The sequence below is a fragment of the Boleophthalmus pectinirostris genome, unplaced genomic scaffold (assembly GCF_026225935.1).
Source record: "Boleophthalmus pectinirostris isolate CB_2022bp ecotype Guang Dong unplaced genomic scaffold, ASM2622593v1 HiC_scaffold_19, whole genome shotgun sequence".
In the NCBI taxonomy this organism is placed as follows: Eukaryota; Metazoa; Chordata; class Actinopteri; order Gobiiformes; family Gobiidae; genus Boleophthalmus; species Boleophthalmus pectinirostris.
The window spans coordinates 14,705,703-14,724,708 of record NW_026571140.1 but is presented as its reverse complement, the minus strand read 5'-3'; positions in this window follow the sequence as shown (position 1 = coordinate 14,724,708).

The following is a 19,006-nucleotide window of genomic DNA, read 5'->3' as shown; positions in this document are numbered from 1 at the left end:
GAACCCTAGAAGTTGTAGACCACGCACCGGCCAATCATCAAAGAGCTTTGTAGCCATGACTGGATCTCTTTTTGTGGTACTGCATTCCCAAGATCAAGGATTTAAAGCTGGACCAAAGAGAATGGTTGGTGAATTTTATCAAGGGGAAAGACACTATTGCCTTTCTTCCTAGTGAATTTGGGAAAAGCTTAATATACCAGTTAGCCCCATTAGCGGTGCATTACATATTCCATGACCAAATAGCAGCAATTGGTTAAATGAAAAAAGTACCCGCCTGCAGTCGAGCAAATGAATCCTAATGCTGCGAGGTCAGACAGTTTTTATGAAGTGAAACCGGCTGATGAATCAGGCTTGTCACAATCTGCATGTAGGTTGAAATGTTAAGATATGTTTAGTACAATTTCTAATCTTTTTGTAATAATTTTATTGATTATTTTGTTCCAATATTGCTGGCTCATTGAATGTTGAAAAGAGAAAGAAATGGGCTACAGTTAATGTCCAAATAGCGACTTATGGATCCTTTTTTTGCTGGTTCAATTACTGTTTCAAACTAGAGTAATACTAATTATTGAGAGACACACGATCGCTCAGTCAACATTAAAATATCCTCATTAATGTTCAGTTTATTTTGTGATTTACAAATAATGTCTATTGACTTGGGTTGGGAAGGTCTGTGACTTTTAAAACATGGGTCCCAGAAAAAAAAGTTTGGGAAACACTGGGTTAAGTCAATATTGTAATTGTGCCTTTAATTGGATGTAATAAGATTGGAAGATAAGATTTTAGCCTAAGATGAAGCTGTTCAGTGGTTATTTGAAGGGTAAATAACAGCTACAAAACACAACTGGATCCTTGTGTAATAAGTTCAGACTGTGTTTGAAGGAAATAAATGCCATCTTCCATCCTTTGTATCAGCTAATATCGGTAGGATAGGTGGATATTTGAAGTCAAAGTATTGAAAAAGTCGAATGAGGTAAGGGTCTGCATTTCCCAACTGCTTCTGACCTGCATTTGGGTTGAGTTCACGCGACATTATTAATAGCCGTATCACTACATCGCCGTATCCCATAAATATGACTCCACAGTTGAATAAAATAGTTCTGCCTCTCACCAATACCGTGCAGTTTTCATTAGCGCCTCGTGAACTCCCATCTCCATAATGCGCTTTGTAACACCGCGCACTTTAACAGCCCCAAACCTCATTAAATCCTGTGATTGTCTTTTACCCAATAACGACCTTTCAGGTGTTTTTGTGCTTAAGCCGCTGCCGCCAGACTGAGTTCAGAGAGGAGAGCGCCACGGGTTAAGTCACTCCACAAAGGGTCCCCTGGCCTTTTACTGGGCAGGATTTATTAAAACAGCCATCTTCTGACAATTCAATAGAAAATCCAGTGTTTTTCCTCAAACCGCCATGAAGCCTTTACAGCAGATTGAGGTGAGGGCGAGGGGGGCAGGCGGCGGTTGACTGACAGCTCCGACCAGATGAGTGATGAAAAGAATAAAAAGAGAAAAGGATAGTGCCCGCGGATGAGAGGTGAGTTAAATGCCAGCAACATTAGGAGTGGAGTAAATGGATTTTGTTTATTCGACGAGATTAATGCATTGTGTATCGGAGTAACATTTTAAAAGGTCCTTACTGCATTAGTTTCTGATCTATGTTATCATGTTGTTCCTCATCACAAACATACCTGAAGTTGCATTTTCATTCACACATTAATCATACAAAGTTATTTTCTCAAACTGAAAACACAGGACGTGCTCTACAGTGCTTTTAAACTTTTCAGCCCTAGAACTGTTAATCTATACTAAACAAAAAGTAAAAGGTTGCTCTTAACTTGCTCCCACTTGATGACATCAAAAGGCGGAAGAGAGCATTTTGAGCTTTGGCAATGCAGACAGACTGATAATATAGGATTAGTCAAACATGTGGTAAGTGAGGAATAATTTTGGAGCACCACAAATCGGTTTTCATTTTATAAAACAGTAAAAATTAGACACAGCACCTTTCAGTATAGCAAAATTAAGTGGCAAAAAATGTTTAGAAATAAAGGATTTGTTTGTTTTTTTTCCAAATAATCCTTGAATGTCCAGTCATCACATGCCACTAAGGGTGCTGCAAAGCGCCATTGCATACTTGCTTTGAAATATTTGTTTTTTACCTTTCAATCACTCACAGCTCATGCCAGCATGATGGAAGTTGAAGTACACGCACATTTTGGTGAATGTTTGCACCAGATTGAGCAGTCTGTGCCTGCCCATGCCCTTTCACCGGCGTCACGGGCCTTCTGATGGTATTTACATTTGTGGCCAGTTTTCATTAGCTTTCGTAGCCACAGTGTCTCTCTGTGCCAGGCAGCAGCATGTGACATTCAGATGGGCTCAGGGAAAGGACAGTGCCGGGGACTGTCTGTGGACTTGTGTCTGGATTCAACGTTCTAAAAAGCCATTTGAGCCACCAAGCTTTGGCAAAATCCTCATAAGCTGCTGAGTTATTCACAGAATCGCAACCAAGTGAGCTGAAAGCTTTGCTAAACAATGAGCCGTACACAAAACATGCTAAGAAACGCCAACCACAGCACTCAGCTGGACTCATGGTTTTCATTTTAGAGAGCAAACAATATCATCTTTAAGGAAGACATATTGTGCTTGAGCCTGCTATATGGTTATATGTTATAATTATGTTATAATTTGCGCATTTTAAATCAGAATATTCAATAAGGACTTTTGCTTTAAAAGACTGCGGTGCCTCATGGGAGCGTTTGTCCCACCAGTAAACATCATCACAAGAGTCGGCAACTATAATGGATAGCTGCAAACCACACTAGTGAGTTAAAAAAAAAAAACTACAGGATGCTGCCAAATCCTACATGTATCACTGATTTAAAAAAAAATAAATAAAAAAAAAAATATTGCAGAAAAAAGTAAGCAGAGGAGACCGCTGTCAGTGGCCAACAGTGTGTTGAAAATAAGTCATTAGAGATTACTCAAACATGCACAAACTCACAAATGGGAAGCTGGTCATTTCTATTATTGACTAAACCCAAGAACTCGCTAGATTACAAAAATGATACTTTTACCTGCCCTCATCTCAATTAAATGATAGTGGATGCTCTAATGTAATGTGATATCCAGCAATACAGAAGATCATTCAGTGTGGTCACCACCTCCTCTTTGTCTCAGCCCAAACTCTACTGTTGTAAAACACAAAAGCTCATTGCTCATCCATCATTCAGAACAAAATTAAACTTCTTTCCTCTCATATCAGGTCAATTTAGTGCTTCATTCATTGTTTAATTCAGATCATATCAAATCTGATGTGCTTTATTCATTCTACTATATTTTTTTGGTAAAGGATAATTGCTCCTATTTTTATATAGTGCTTTTCCACCTTCAAAGCACTTTCCGTGTCCATGAAGGAACCACTCACCCATTCACACACACATTCATACACTTGCCCATGGACACAATGACAGCATTCCAATGTGGGAGCTGGAATCGCACCGCCAACAGTCGAACCAATGGACAAACACGGCTGACCTTAGGGCGATAAAAGCAGAGTCCAGACTATTGTTCTTTGCAAAATATTGTAGAAGCTTATATTTTCAGCTTTCCAGGCAAGAAGAAAGCTCCATGTTTTTTTTTTTTTCTTCAGATGTATAAGTGGTTCTTACAGCAACTTAAAGTGTACAATGTATATGAATCAGTTGAAAGGTCAAATCGAGGGAAGAAGAAAGTTTTTACTGAGAAAAGAATTAAAATATGGAAATGTAAGCGGCGTATTTGGTTCGGGTGTCACTGCTGTTTCTCGGTATAATACTATTTCCTCAAGGTCCCTGTCTGAAAGCGGGCTGTGGAGCTTGGAGAGGGTGAGAGTCGGCACAAGCGAGGTCACTCGGGGGCAAAGGACTGCTTAGCCCACAGTTCAAGGTTCACAGACCTGGTTTTAGATGCTAATAGAAAGTGCATCTGAATTTGGCAATGCAGCTGGGGACAGATACAGAACTCTGTCCAAAAAGATTCATTTTAAAAGTCTCACTGCATTCAGTATGGTGATTTACTCAGTAATATAAGAAGTTTGAATCAAGGACCTGTTCTCCAGTCCTTGTTCACCTAAGTCACCATTGTGCTGGTATTGTCATGTAATATTCTGTTTAAAAGTCATTCACAAAAAAGGAACATACATTTTAAGGGATTGAGTTTGTTCTTTAGTAATTTTTTTTTTTTTTTTTCATTTTTTTGTGTACTATTTTTGTTGAAATGTCTTATATTAAGCAAAACTCAGTCATGTAAGCCTTAAACCATGTTCTAATGTAATGTCTTCTTCAAAAACATACCTGGAGTTGTGTTTCATTCACACATTGGTCATTTTTCGTCTGGCTACATCTCCAAAGCTCAAAATGCTATGTTCCACCTTGTGATGTCATGAAGTGGTAAATTAAGTCAACAGCTACCTTTTACCTTTAGTTCAGTAAAGATTACAGTTACAGAGCTGATTATACAAATGATTCTAGTGAAAGTGTATGGAAATATAAACACAGTGTATTACCATATGACATCACAAAGGGGCACTGAGTGTTTCAGAGTTTCAGAGAAGAACTCAGCCTAAATATGCAGAGTGTGTTAACTCTTCCAGGCTGATGGTATTGTATACGATATCTGGGAATATGTTTTATCTAACCGTGCATAACTTTCCAACCATAAAAGTTAGAAACTTGCTTTTGCGGTTTTCCGACCATATTTCTGGCTGTGTGATGACATTGGGAGAACAAGTGCCCAATAGGAACTTTGTTTTCCGCCAAACACGTGCACTCCATCCATTCTGATTGGCACAAACTTTGCCAAAGAGTGTAGTGAGTCAAAATGGTCGACTACTCTGAACGTCTGTGTTTGTAACAACTGAAAAATTTGAAGTGAAGTTGAAGTGCAGTTATTTCTCAAATAAATGTCAAATTGTGCATCTTGCTCTGTGTAATTGTGCATCCCTTGCTATTTTTATTTTATTTATTTTTATTTTATTTCAAAATGTACAAATACAAATGTAATAAACACCAAGGAAATGCAGGAAGTCTTGTGCCCTGGACCTGACCCGAGCTGACTTCCATGACTGGCATCGGTAAAGTAATGGAGCGACTGCACTTTTTATTTTTTTTTATTTTGAGGGCAATAAGGATATTTTTGTTTACTTATAGACTTGATATTTTGCACTTTTGTAGCTAAGGCCCTAAATTAAGCATTTTTTATGTCCAAAAATTGTTTATACATGTTTGCTGTGTGTTTTGTGTGAAAGAGTGTGAATTTTATTTTCTGATATTTTTATTTATTTTTTCTACTATTCTATTTTTTTTTTATTACTAGCCTGATTCATCAGCTGGTTTCAGTTTGTGGAAACCGTCTGACCTGACAGCATTAGGATTCGTTCGTTCGACGGTAAGCTGGTACTTTTTTTCATTTAACCAATCGCTGCTATTTGGTCGTGATGTATGTAATGCACCTCCAACGGGGCTAACTGGTATATTAAGCTTTTCCCAAATCCCGTAGGAAGAAGGACAATAACATCTTTCCCCTTGATAAAATTCACCAAACATTCTCTTTGTTCCGGCTTTAAATCCTCGATCTCGGAAATCGTTGCCAACACAGAATGTATGGCTCTTCGCTGATTGGCTGGTGCCCGAACTCACACTTCAGGGGTTTTGCGAACCGTCTAGTGTATTCCGATTCCTGACCTAAACAATGGAGAGAAATTAAATTGAGCGGACACAACTACAGCATTCAGATTGTGAAATTACAGGTTGTACTGAAAGAAAAAATAATGTATAACACTTCATCAGAGGGTAAAAGCAGGAGTTTTAATAGCAAAACTAAGAAAAAAATCCAGGCAAGGGCAAACGTACTAAGATTGCCTTTAGGTCTGGAAGAGTTAAACATGTGTGAATGAAATGCAACTCCAGTTATGTTTTGACGAGGAAACAACATTATAACATAGATCAGAAAATAGTGTAATATGGGCCCTTTAATATGGCAAATTAAAATGAGCATTCCCTTAACTTTATTTGAACTCAAGCTGCTTTAGACAGAAACGCTTAAACATCTGAGTATATATATATATATATATATATATATATGTGTGTGTGTGTGTGTGTGTGCGTACTTGCTCGTGACGTCTTAATGAAGGGGGGTAACTGAGCCGTATAGACACAGAGCCGTAGGCAGCCATATCTGCTCTCTGCACATGTCACATATTGTTGACGATTCAGCTCAGATTCTTTATTTCATTTTATAGCCTCTAATTACTCTGCTATTACGCATTATGTGTGCATGCCAGTCTTTGTAATATATACTGAGCCATGGTAATCTGTTTTATACTGATAGAATGTATCACTGAAAGGGGAAGTGTGCTGCACAGTGATCAGTACAATGAAAGAAATTGCGATGTTCTGTTAGAAAAGAAATATTGGTTTAGGAAATTAAAGGCCTTATTACTCTATTTTCTGATCTACAGTTTGTTGTAATGCCATTTCCTCATCACAAACATGCCTGGAGTTGTGTTTTGTTTCATTCACACGTTTAACACACAAACACTGCATATTTTGCCTGAGCTCTTCTCTCAAACAGAAAACACTCACATATAATCAGTTGGATAATTTCAAACTTGGAATTGCCAATCTCGACTGAACTGAAGATAAAATGTAGTTGTTAACTTGAAAATTGCAGCTTCATGATGTCACACAGTGGAACAGAGCATTTTGTGCTATGGAGATGTAGACTGACTAATAATAAAGAATTATTCAAACATGTGTGAATGAAACAAAACGGCAACTCCAATTTTGTGTAATATAGCACCTATAAACAACAAAAGAAGAAACATGCAAATGTAAGAACTGCAAATGTGGTAAACTAAGGGGTTAATCATTTTTCTTAAATTTTACTTATAGTATTGCACACAATTCTTTTTCGTAGATTATGATGATTTAAACATATTTATTCGGGTGGCAGTAACTCTGTGTCCTTGGGCAAGACACTTAACCCACCTTGCCCCCAGTGTCTGCGTACAGTGGTGTGTGAATGTGTGTGTGAATGGTTCCTTGTTGTAAAGCACTTTGAGTGCCTTGAAGGTGGAAAAGCGCGGTATAAAAATGTGCCGATTTACTAGAGGTGGGACCAAGTCGTTGTTTTGCAAGTCTCAAGCAAGTCTCAAGTCTTTGACCTCAAGTCCGTGTCAGGTCCAGTCAAATAGAGGCAAGTCCAAGTCAAGTCCAAGTCATCTGCTTGAGCTTCAAGTCATTTTAAGTGTTTAAACCAAAGTACCAAATACAGTTTAGATTTTTGCAATTTATATGCATTTTACACTAAACTGTACCTAAAAAAAAAAAAAAAAAACAAAAAAAAAACATGGTATATGAATATTTATACAAGAGTTGTAGAAATGCTATATTTTTTTTTTTCCTTTTTAAATGGCTTGACAAGATCTTAGTAAATTATTATGGTAAGAAGAGAAAGACTTAAGATTTAAAAGTGCTAAATAACAGTTATTTTGTCCTGTAGTCTTCACTAAAATGGAAGGATCATGTTCTATGTAGTTCCCTCTGTTTTAATGTATTGTACTGTATATTACTGTAGTACATTCGAGTATACCATATCACATACTTCACTTAGATCCAAAGTAACAAAAGGAGAAGTGAGACAGATATGTTCCAGTCTGAGAAGTATCTCAAGTCTTTTCTAGTCATAGGCCTCAAGTCTGAGTCAAGTCCCAAGTCGCTGACCTTCAAGTCCAAGTCAAGTCCAAAGTTTTAGTCCGTTTCATCAAGTCTCAAGTCCTAAAAATAGTGCCTCAAGTCACTATTTTCGAGTCCAAGTCACGACTTGCTAGTCCCCACCGCTGCAGTTTGCCATTCACCAAATGTGAAATTTGGCTAAATTCACACTCGTGATCTACTGCATTGGGTCAAAAAGGTTCAAATTACAGAGGACAGTGATCAAGAAGTGACTGAAATAAGCAACCTTACCTCCTTTAAGGTATTTTGGATATGTTTAGTTTACTCAGTTTTGATGATTTAGTTTTGCTTTATATTCAAAGTTTTTGCTCTGACTCATTCCACCTTCACAGAAGAACTCTATAAAACTAAAGACTGTGAGTGGGATGGGCACCAGGGCCACAGCTCGATGAGACTAAGGTAGCACACAGAGTACCGCACCACATTTGGACAGACTGGACTATCTGTCAAAGGAACTAATTATTGGAACAGTCTCCCAGTGACAATAAGAGAAAGTCCATCTCTATCTACATTCAAACTGCACCTTAAACTGTGGAAGAAGGATAACCAAGTCTGTGAGCACTTTTCATCTGGCCTGGATGGATTTTTATTTTTTTATTTTTTTGCTATAATCTGTCACACTATAATTACAAATGTTCATTACTATGCACTGTCCCTGTCAAGGAAATAAATAAAATAATAAAATAAATAGACATAACATAATAGTCAAACTCGTCAAATGTAAAATGTTTGAAACTGCACAACAATTATGAACACATTTAACACTGAAAAAAAAAAACCCCAAAAAACATGATGGTATTTTACTTCTATGTGGTATGAGCTGCTCACACATAACATATTTATATCACAATGTTAACTTTTACCGTTCTGAAAAAAACAAAAAATTTCCATCTTTCATAAGCTCTCTTTTATTTAGCTTTCCGCACTAAGTCACTCCCCCTTCAGACCTCTTTCACATTACAATCAGCGTTCATCCCGCTAATGAAACTACGGCACATCGCATCACATTTGTCGAGTCGTTGTGTACAGCTTAGTATCATGTTTTTATTGTCATCTTGGAGCATGAAGTCTCGGGGGCTGAGCAATGGACAGAATCTTACAGCGAACCATATGTAAGGTTCAAATAGGGCCCGGGAGAGATCGCTAGATTACTCACACATGCATGGATGACATCTAAAAACTCTTCAGGGACGTTTTTGACGAGGGAAAAACATTATAACAAGTTAGAAATCAAAAGAATAAAAACGCTTTTGCATCATACGCACTCTTTAAAATCAGAACACCACAACCTCACATGACTCCAAATGCCACAACATTACGCAACCCCAAATCTTATTATTATTTTTCTATCCTTTTTTTTTTTTTTGGTACCGCTGTCACTCCTATCAACCTGTAGTGATGCCTGCAAAAAGGAGCTGATGTTACGGCTTTGGCCCAAGTGGGAAAAACAGGACGCAGATGAATTTGCCTTCTACCACTGTTGCGATGTTATGACCATTCTAATGAGATCTATGGAGACCTGGAGACCGCTCATTTCGCTGTACAATATCACCCATCTCCACTCTCCTACACAGGCAAACCCACTGTGGGAGAGTCCTCAGACACATGCACTCGGATGGATGGATGCTTCCGCTGATGTCCCAGGCAACAAGGCAACGCAAGCACCGGCTTCGAAAAAATCATGTCTGCAAGATTATAAATTACGGTTTTCCCTCGACTAGCAATAAATGACATCCCCTGCCATTTTGAGAACAGAAATGATTTGAATACACCTGGATCTGAGCGTATCTATCCACTGTGGACGCTCGCAGGTGCAGACTTACGCCGGGTTTTGGTTCATAGTCACTGTAATATATGGGGGGGGTTCTACATGCATGTATATGGTGGAATGTTTAGAGGTTTCCATAGTGATGCAACACACACACACAGTCAAAAAAGTATTGAGATATCTGAAAACTCAAGAAGAAATACATTTTATGAGCCTGTGATCAAAATGTGCTTTTACGGTGTTTTATTTTCAACAAAAAGGTGAGAGTGACTAACTGAAAAACTGTTGGCAAATACTAGGTAGCTTGGGAATGTTAGATTATTTGAGAGGGACTTGTTTAACAGCACAAACCAGCTCACCTGCTGTAGTTCCAACTAAATCAGTTTTTTTTCTGGTCAGATTGTGTTGAAACAAAGCTCAGAGTAAAGTCTAACAAAGCCTCAGATAAAGCAGTGCCTACAGTTAGCATCACACCCCCAAGGAATGTTGATGACAGGAGCTGCAAAGTAACAATTAGCATTTAAAATTTAGTTTAAAAGTCATCCACAAATATGAATACACATTTTAAGGGATTGAGTTTTTTTCACAGGCTACGTGTACTCATAGCTGGGTATTTTGAGAAACAAATATTTAGCTCCCTCTGTTTTCCAAAATAACATCATGCACATAGCATACTTTTCTAAAAAAAAGTTTTTGTTTACATCAACCCACATAAATAGGCCATCGAGAGCCAGTCAAACCCAAGGTCAGACCCAAGGTCAGACCCAAAACCGAGGTTGAGGTCGGACACAAAACTCGAGACGTTGGCGGTGACGGTGACTGGGTCTTCGAGTAGGAGGGAGAAGTGGCAAAGTTGCTGATGTCTGAGCCCTCATTTGTTTCTGGTCATCGACATGATGAACCACATGAAAAGTGCTTGCACCAGAAGAAATGCAACTGCTCCGCTGAATGCTTCCATGATCATCATCAGAGCAAAAAGTAAACATTGGTCGCACTTTTAGCGCGTCAGCTCCTAAAACTCCGTCCCTCTCACTTTACACGCAAACGCCAGACCATAGTTTTCCAGAATCTTCACTCTAGTCAGAGTTTTCAGAAAGATTTGTTTTCAGAGAAAAAGATGGGTTCAAACAAAAGGAAATATCTCAATTTAAAAAAAAAATATTTGTGTATGTGTAAACAGGGCTATAGACAGTGGAATATGGTGAAATAACAATGTGAAGGCTGCGACTGAGGTCATATCTGAATCTACCTGCATATTTGATGAAAATCATTTGACTAAAGCGTGTCTCTGAATATTGTCCATAAAGACACATTTAAAAAATATGTATTTAGATTTTTATTAAAAAATATACACATATATTGTGATTTAATAATAATAATTATTATAAGCAATAATACAATAAATTTGAATTGATGACCTGTTCTCTGTGCACTCCTGATTCACCCATGTCACCACTGCTCCAGTATTTTTTATTATTATTGTATTGTTTCTTAGTGTTGTCTACTCAGAAGTATCTAAACATACTGTGTACCCTATTTTTGTTTTCATTTTGTGAATATAAGGAATTCAAATTTATATTGCAAAATAGACTTATTGAAGCTTTCTACCATTTTATAACGTTCCCTCATCAAAAACAAGCCTAATGAGGTTTTAGATGTCATCCATGCATGTTTGCGTAATCTAGCGATCTCTGCCGGCACTATTTGATTCACCCATGCTCCCACATGACAATTTTCCATAAATATTCAAACCCATTGTACAAAACTAAACACTACAACTTCACAAACTTGAACCAATGTGCATTACTTTCATTAGCGGAATGTAGCAATAGTAAAGAAGGGGGAATGACTTAGCACAGGGAGCAAAGGGGGGAGACTCCAAAACTTCAAAAACAAAACTAGAACTTTTTAAACATGTAAATATGCTGTTTTCACAAAATCTAGCATTTTCAAAACAATAAAAGGTAGCATGGTGATCTAAATATGTTATGTATTAGCAGTTAATACCCCATAGAAGTTTTATAGCCTCTCTTTAACTTCATTTGGACTCATAAATTACATCCCCTGGAATTTTCTGAGCATCATTATTTGAACACACTTGTCTGAACACCCTCTGGACACTTGTCATGCTGTTTTCTTTTCAATTTTTTATGTTCCACAGTCAACAATACATTTTACAATACATTGTAAAATAACAACGCGAAGGCTGCTACTGAGGTCACATTTGACGCTACCTGCATATCTGTTGAGAGGGTAATTTTAGCGAAGCCAGAGGAGAACATCTGCTCGGCATTTGCAGGCAGCAGTGATTAATCAAAATATTGCTTGAGTGCTCCATCACCGAGTTTCCACACGGTGCGTTTCTTAAAGTGTTGCACCTTCATCAAAGACTAAGCACAATGAATCATGTGGAAAATGGATTCAGAAGGCACGGAACACAAACAACAGGTCCATGTACACAGACAAAAGTGTATGTACAGGTTTGGGTAAAGCTTGAATGCTATTAGTGAAAAGGGAAATGCAGTCAACCGGACAACTTCAGGCAATAGGTTTCATTCACAATAACAGGCTAAAACGTTGCGATTAAAGGTGCATTGTGTAATTTTTCTGGTGTAGGGTCCGTCAAATGCTTTTCTCGATGGAGATGTTTCACAGTATGGCATTTTTGAGTTATAACAAGACCGGTGATTGACTAAATGTAAGGTAGAGCTGTTTAATGTTATACTATGGAACATTCCAGGCAGAGCAATGACACAGAAACAAGCAGGTGACCGACACTTCACCAGAAAAGTTACACAATGTAGGTTTTGATGATTTTCTAATTTTGACTTCATTTGGTGGGATAAAACATGTTGTAAACATTAACATTACCTTTTATTTTGTACGATCATAAATGATAAACTTTTGCGCCTTCATTATCGTTAGTATTAGTTTGCATGACCATAAAAGAAAACTGGCATCTTAAAAAAAAAAAAAAAATGAACATAAGAACTAAAAAAAAAGTGATTGTATGTCTGGTAGAGGGGTAGAGTGATGATTTTAAAAAGTCCAACACTGTAGAACCCTTTAAGAAGAGTACAAAGTGTTTTGAAAGGTATAGAGCTCTGGAATTAATGAATAATGCACTTAATATTGTATGTTTTAATTTATATTTTGTCTCTTATATACAGTGAGTGAAGTTGTAAATGCAAACTTGTTGTTCATGCGTTTGGTGCCTTTCAGCTTGGGCCCTTTCTGTCATGATCCATGTAGTTGTGGGTCTATGTTTTGTCTTTGTTTTGTAATGCTGCAAATGATCAAATAAAAAAAAAATTAAAAGTAAAAATATGTTGTAAATCACAAATCATGGGAAAGTAGAAAGAGTTAACACTGGGAGAATTCAACTTAAAAACTTAAAATTAAACATTTATAGTGTAGATCTTTTAAACTAAATGAAATATTGACCCCACATAAATATAGAACCTCATATATACTGGACCTCAGGGCCAAAGAGAACGTCCATGTTTTTAAGAGTAGGATCAAGACCCACCTGTTTAGCTTTGCTTTTGATTGAAATTTTATGCTTTTACTTGTTTTTGTTATACATATTTTATTACATTTACTTATTTATTTTAGATGTACGGTTAGCTTGAATTGATTTATCGTTTTTAGAATTTCCAGTGTTTCCTCTGTAGGAGTCCTCTGCACCTGGAGTGGTGGTTGGCTGGGGTCTGTCCTGTGGGCTCCTGATGGAGGGGTGGTGCCTGGGCCTCGTCTCTCTCCTGGGGCCTGCTGCGGTTCCTAGTGGCGGTGGACGGCTCTCTGCTCCTGATGCGGACGGCTCTCTGCTTGTGGTGCAGACGGCTCTTTGCTCCCACTGTTGAAGGCTCTCTGCTTCTATGGTAGATGGCTTTTTGCTCCTGATATAGATGGCTCTCTGCTCCCAGTGTAGACAGCTCTCTACTCCTTGTATGGACGGCTCTATGCTCCTGGTGCAGGCGGCTCTCTGCTCCTGTTTTGGATGGCTCTCTACTTCCAGTGTATATGGCTCTCTACTTCCGGTATGGACAGCTCTCTGCTCCCGGTGTGGACGGCTCTCTGCTCCCGGTATAGATGGCTCTCTGCTCCCGGTGTGGATGGCTCTCTGCTCCCGGTGTGGACGGCTCTCTGCTTCCAGTGTGGACGGCTCTCTGCTCCCGGTAAGGATGGCTCTCTGCTCCCGGTGTGGACGGCTCTCTGCTCCGGTGTGGACGGCTCTCTGCTTCCGGTGTGGACGGCTCTCTGCTCCTGGTCTGGACAACTCTCTGCTCCTGGTATAGCCGGCTCTCTGCTCCTGATGTGGATGGCTCTCTGCTCCTGCTGTGGACACTCTCTGCTCCTGGTGTGGACGTCTCCTCTCATGGCGCTTTCTCAATTGGTTCACTTGTATTTAGCCTCACTTTTTAGTCTGTGTAGTTTTATGTATTTTAGTATCTTAATATGTGTGTAAGTGTGTGCATGTACTGTATATATATGTGTGTGTGTCTGGGTTGTTTGGTTGTGTGGGGTTGGGCATCCGTGGGATGAAAATCGCTTTATAAATGGTAAATAAAGTTTAATACATCGATTAATAGTTTGTCCCATTTCTCCATTCATATATTGTACGCTAAATAAAGTTATATATTTTACATTTATAATTCTTTAAATGAGTCACTTTTTTTACATGACTTTTTATTACGCATATTTCTAGAATGAAAATGCACTTTATAGCCTCATGCTGAAACGCCTTTGTGCTCAAACAAACCAGGAAGTGCATGGCTTTTATGCGCTCCTCCATTTCACTGCTAGTTCCCAAAGACACAACAGGGTTCCGGAGGTTAATTAGCTTAATTAGGGGAATGTAATCAGATTTATTAAGCAGAACCAATTTAACTATTTATCCGGTGATATCGTCACAGAGCATCAGCAGAATAGCACTAAATAAGAGAGCCCCTGTATCAGCGCTCAAACACCAGCTAATAGGCACATAAACAGGGAAGGCTTTTACCAGGATACACTACACCACATTAGACGCAATACTTTCTAGCAATGGCAAAACAAGAAGCAACATTAGCGCAAGTCAATAGCAGGTAAACGGGCATTTATTTAATTAGAGAGTGGTAATTGGTTTTGAGAAGTATAGGAGAAGCGGCATGGGATTAAAGGGCCCATATTACACATTGTTTTCTGATCTATGATATAATGTTGTTTTCTCATCACAAACATATAAAAAATAAACTCCACAGGCTTTTCTGGTCTCAACATGTAATAAAAAATACTTGTACTTTTCAGTCCAGTTCAAAAATGTAGTGAAGTAGAAAGCACAGATACCTTCTCTAAAATGTAATATAGCAAAAGTAAAAAGTATCCACTTTAAAATGTACTTACGTAAAATAAAGATTAGGGATGTCACAATAACTGAAATATCGTGATATCGTATTGTCAAAAGTGTCACAATTATATCCTGGGCTGTCACAATATATCGAATTACATGGTTTTATAGTAGCAACAGCTTATGAACATTGAAAACTACATATCCCATGATTCATTTCAGTGCAGACAACATGAAGGAATATGTGTTTTACTTGAGTTCTTGGGATTATGATGGAAATAATTCACGCCAAAATCTTGTCAAGGTATTTCAAAAGCAAAAAAGTGTCCCATCTACAATTATATTAGCCTCTTCAAAATATCTCAAGAAATATTGTACCGTGAGATTTGGATATTGTTACATTCCTAATAAAGATACCTACAAATTTTACTTAAAGATACGCTATGCAAGATTTTTTAATTTTTAATTTAATTTTATTTTTTTTTGGGGGGGGGGTTCCATGTCTAGGGCTGGGTATCATTATGAAGTTGCCGATTTGATACATACCTCAATACATCGGCCACGATACAATCTCGATATAGTGCACTTTTGATTTATTATATATTTCAAATCGACTCAGTACTGTTCAATAAAAAATATAGGTTAAATCATGGCCGTGATACTAAAAGTCTTTGTTAAACCACTTCTTGTGCAAAGTTCATATGAAACACAAACATTTTAATCCTTATAACAGTGAAAATGTCAAATGTGACACATAAACGAGTCTCCTTCCCCTGAACAAGCAACAAAACTGTAGCGCTGTAATGAAATTATTTACTAAAATAAACCAAAAAAATACTCTTGGCGATATATCGATACAGCAGCCCACGATATCGATACTGTATCATCACATTAAACAATATGATTCATTGATATTTTGATATTTTTGCACACCCATCTGTGCACACCTGCTTGTTTTTATGGCTATGTCATTGCTCTGCCTGAAATGTTCCACGGTATGACATTAAACAATTATACCTTATATTTATTCAATTACAGGTGGTTTTATAGCTCAAAAATACATAGAACTCATGCATTCTGACTGTGAGTGGGGTCGCCTCTCCACAGATCTGACCTGTAATTTGGTCTGGTTTGGTCTCCATGAGAATAGAAAGGTTTAATACCAGACTGTGAAACATTCCAGACAAACCCTCCACCAAAAAAAAGCTACACAATGCACCTTTAAGTACAGCACTTTTACTTTCTTACGTTTACACCGCTGATTACGCGTGTGGCCTGGTTGGTTCCGAGGCCGGAGACAGCTGCATAGTGCTTGTGTAACCTTTAAAGACAGCGCGTGATCATAAGTTATTACAGATTTAGTCAGTTCAGCAGGGCTACGAGAGCAGAATCGATGGAACAATTGATTTCAGTGCAGCTTTTTTAAGGACAATATCCCTTTGAGAAGTGTAATGGAAAGCAACTGCAGACTTCTAGGGAGAGGTAATCTAACTACATTGAGTGCATGCTAATAAAAGTGAGCACTATTCTCCGATACTAGACAATTGCCAAGGATCATTACTTGCAGGTTGGATAGTTAACTCCATCATTTTGATAGATGCGTCTCAAACTAATTTACGTAAAGGTCCACTGTGTAACTTTTCTGGTGGACTTTGTGTGCTTGTTTCTATGGATATGTCATTGCTTTGCCTGGAATGTTCCACAGTATGACATTAAACAAATCTACCTTATGTTTGTTCAATTAAAGGTGGTTTTAGTGCTCAAAAATACCTTGAAAAACAGGTATTTTGACTGAGCGGGGGTCGCCTCTCCACAGATCTGACCTGTAACTTGGTCTGGTTTGGGTTCCATGAAGAAGATACAAAGGTTTAATGCCATACTGTGTAACATTCCAGACAAAGCAATAACATCTCCACAGAGAAAAGCGTTTGACAGACCCTCCACAAGAAAATTTACACAAAGCACCTTTAAATTACAGATGTATTGACGGGTTTCTGAAAAATGAAAAGTTTGAACCGTTGCTGTGACCAATAACAAAATATAGTGTCTTTTGATTGGTCCATCATCGAAATAATGCCATAAAACAGAAAGCTGAGACCCTTTCCTATACAGCTTACTGCTTCGGATAGGCCAACTTTTTCGAAGCCAACATTAAAAGTAAAACTCCATTCCCTAACTCGGTATAGTCCCCTAAGGCGTTGTACCTGATTTTTACTGGCTTAAAAATGTGAAAAACAGAAGTTGCCCATTTTAAACGGTTTGCAGTGGTCCAAAGTGATTCCTCCCTTATGGATTCTCTCTAATGTCTCTCTGATGTCAGCGCTGACTTTATAAATGCTTTTCACAGCTCACAAAGTTTTGCTCTGACCGTGAAGCTGACAGCAACTAGCATGGTAACTAGTCTAACACTTCCTGACTATGGAACAATAAAACTCTTGCTAAACAGATGCAGAGAGTATGCAGCTGACTTATTTTGACCTTAAGAGCGGGGAAGACAAATTTTGCTCAAATACTTTCCATTTTTGAAGCCAACATTAAAAGTATAACTCCATTCCCTAACTCTGTACAGTCCCCTAAGGCAATGTACCTGATTTTCACTGGCTTAAAAATGTGAAAAACAGAGCTACTTCATTATAAATGATTTGCAGTGGACCTCGCTCATCTTATGGACTCTGAACATCCTAATTATCCACTGAGTTTAAAAGCGCTTTTTACAGCTCTCAGAGACCAGTCAGTGACGCTAACAATAACAAGCATGCTAACACGCACTTCCTGGTTATCAAACAATAAACCACAGCATGCAGTAGACTTAGTTTGACCTCTTTAACTGCTTATACAATATATCTCTACTGAAGCAAGAAGTTTTGCTCAGATACATGGCTAAAGGGCCTTTCATGATCCTACATTTTGCAAAAGTGATTCTTGTGAGATTTAAGCCAGGTTATAATGTTGTTACCTCAAAAAACATTCCTAGAGTTGTGTTTTATTTCATTCACGTATGTTTGAGTAATCCTGCATTACACTAGCCTGATTCATCAGACGGTTTCACTTCGTGGAAACCGTCTGACCTCGCAGCATTAGGATTTGTTCGCTTGACGGAAGGCGGGTAAATTTTTTTATTTAACCAATCACTGCTATTTGGGCGTGACGTATGTAATGCACCAAATCCCGTAGGAAGAAGGGCAATAATGTCTTTTCCATTGATAAAATTCACCAAACATTCTCTTTGTTCCGACTTTAAATCGTTGCCAACACAGAACGTATGGCTTCGTCTACATCCATCTCGACCGCTTTGTTTACTGTTGTGCTGTACCACAAAAGGGACCCAGACAGGTGCTTGAGTTTGACGTCATGGCTTCAGAGCTCTTTGCTGATTGGCCGGTGCACGTCTACAACTTCCGGGGTGTATTTCGATTCAGGGTCTAGAGTATTCTGATTCCTGACCTAGTCACTGGAGAGAAATGAACCTGAGTTTATGCACTAGATGGCACCAGCCTGGCTAGCGTTACACATCTTCAAAGCTCAAAACACTCTGTTCAACTTGTGACATCATGAAGTAGCAGTTTTTAATTTAATAGCTACAGTTTACCTCTTGTTCCGTAAAGATCGATACTTCCAGGCTCGAAATCATCCAAATGATTAGAATAAGTGAAGGTGTATGGAGTTTAAAAACACAGTAGAGCACTTCCTGTATTACCACATGACATCATCTCAAACAGAGCCTAAAGATGCAGGATTTGTGAGTTAAACATGTGTAAATGAAACAAACCACTACTCCAGATATGTTTGTGATGAGGAAACAACTTTATAACATAGATCAGAAATATGATATGGACCCTTTAACGTCTCCCAACCCCCTCTAGTCCTTTTTACCTTAATAAATCCCCATCACCGCGCTGTGAACCTCTCGAGGGTGTGTAAAACTGCTCCACTCAAAACCACTGTCCACTTCACATCTACAAAATCCTGCTTCAGTCATTCAACTTGTTCCCCCACCATTGCTACCCAAGTTCCCCTCACAACGCCATTCTTCATGTTTTAATCAGGCGGGCGCAGATGAAAAGGGGTGGGGGAGTAAAAAGAAGCGTTTCATATGCAGCTCGGAAAAGGAACTCAATTAAGAGGTCCCAAAAG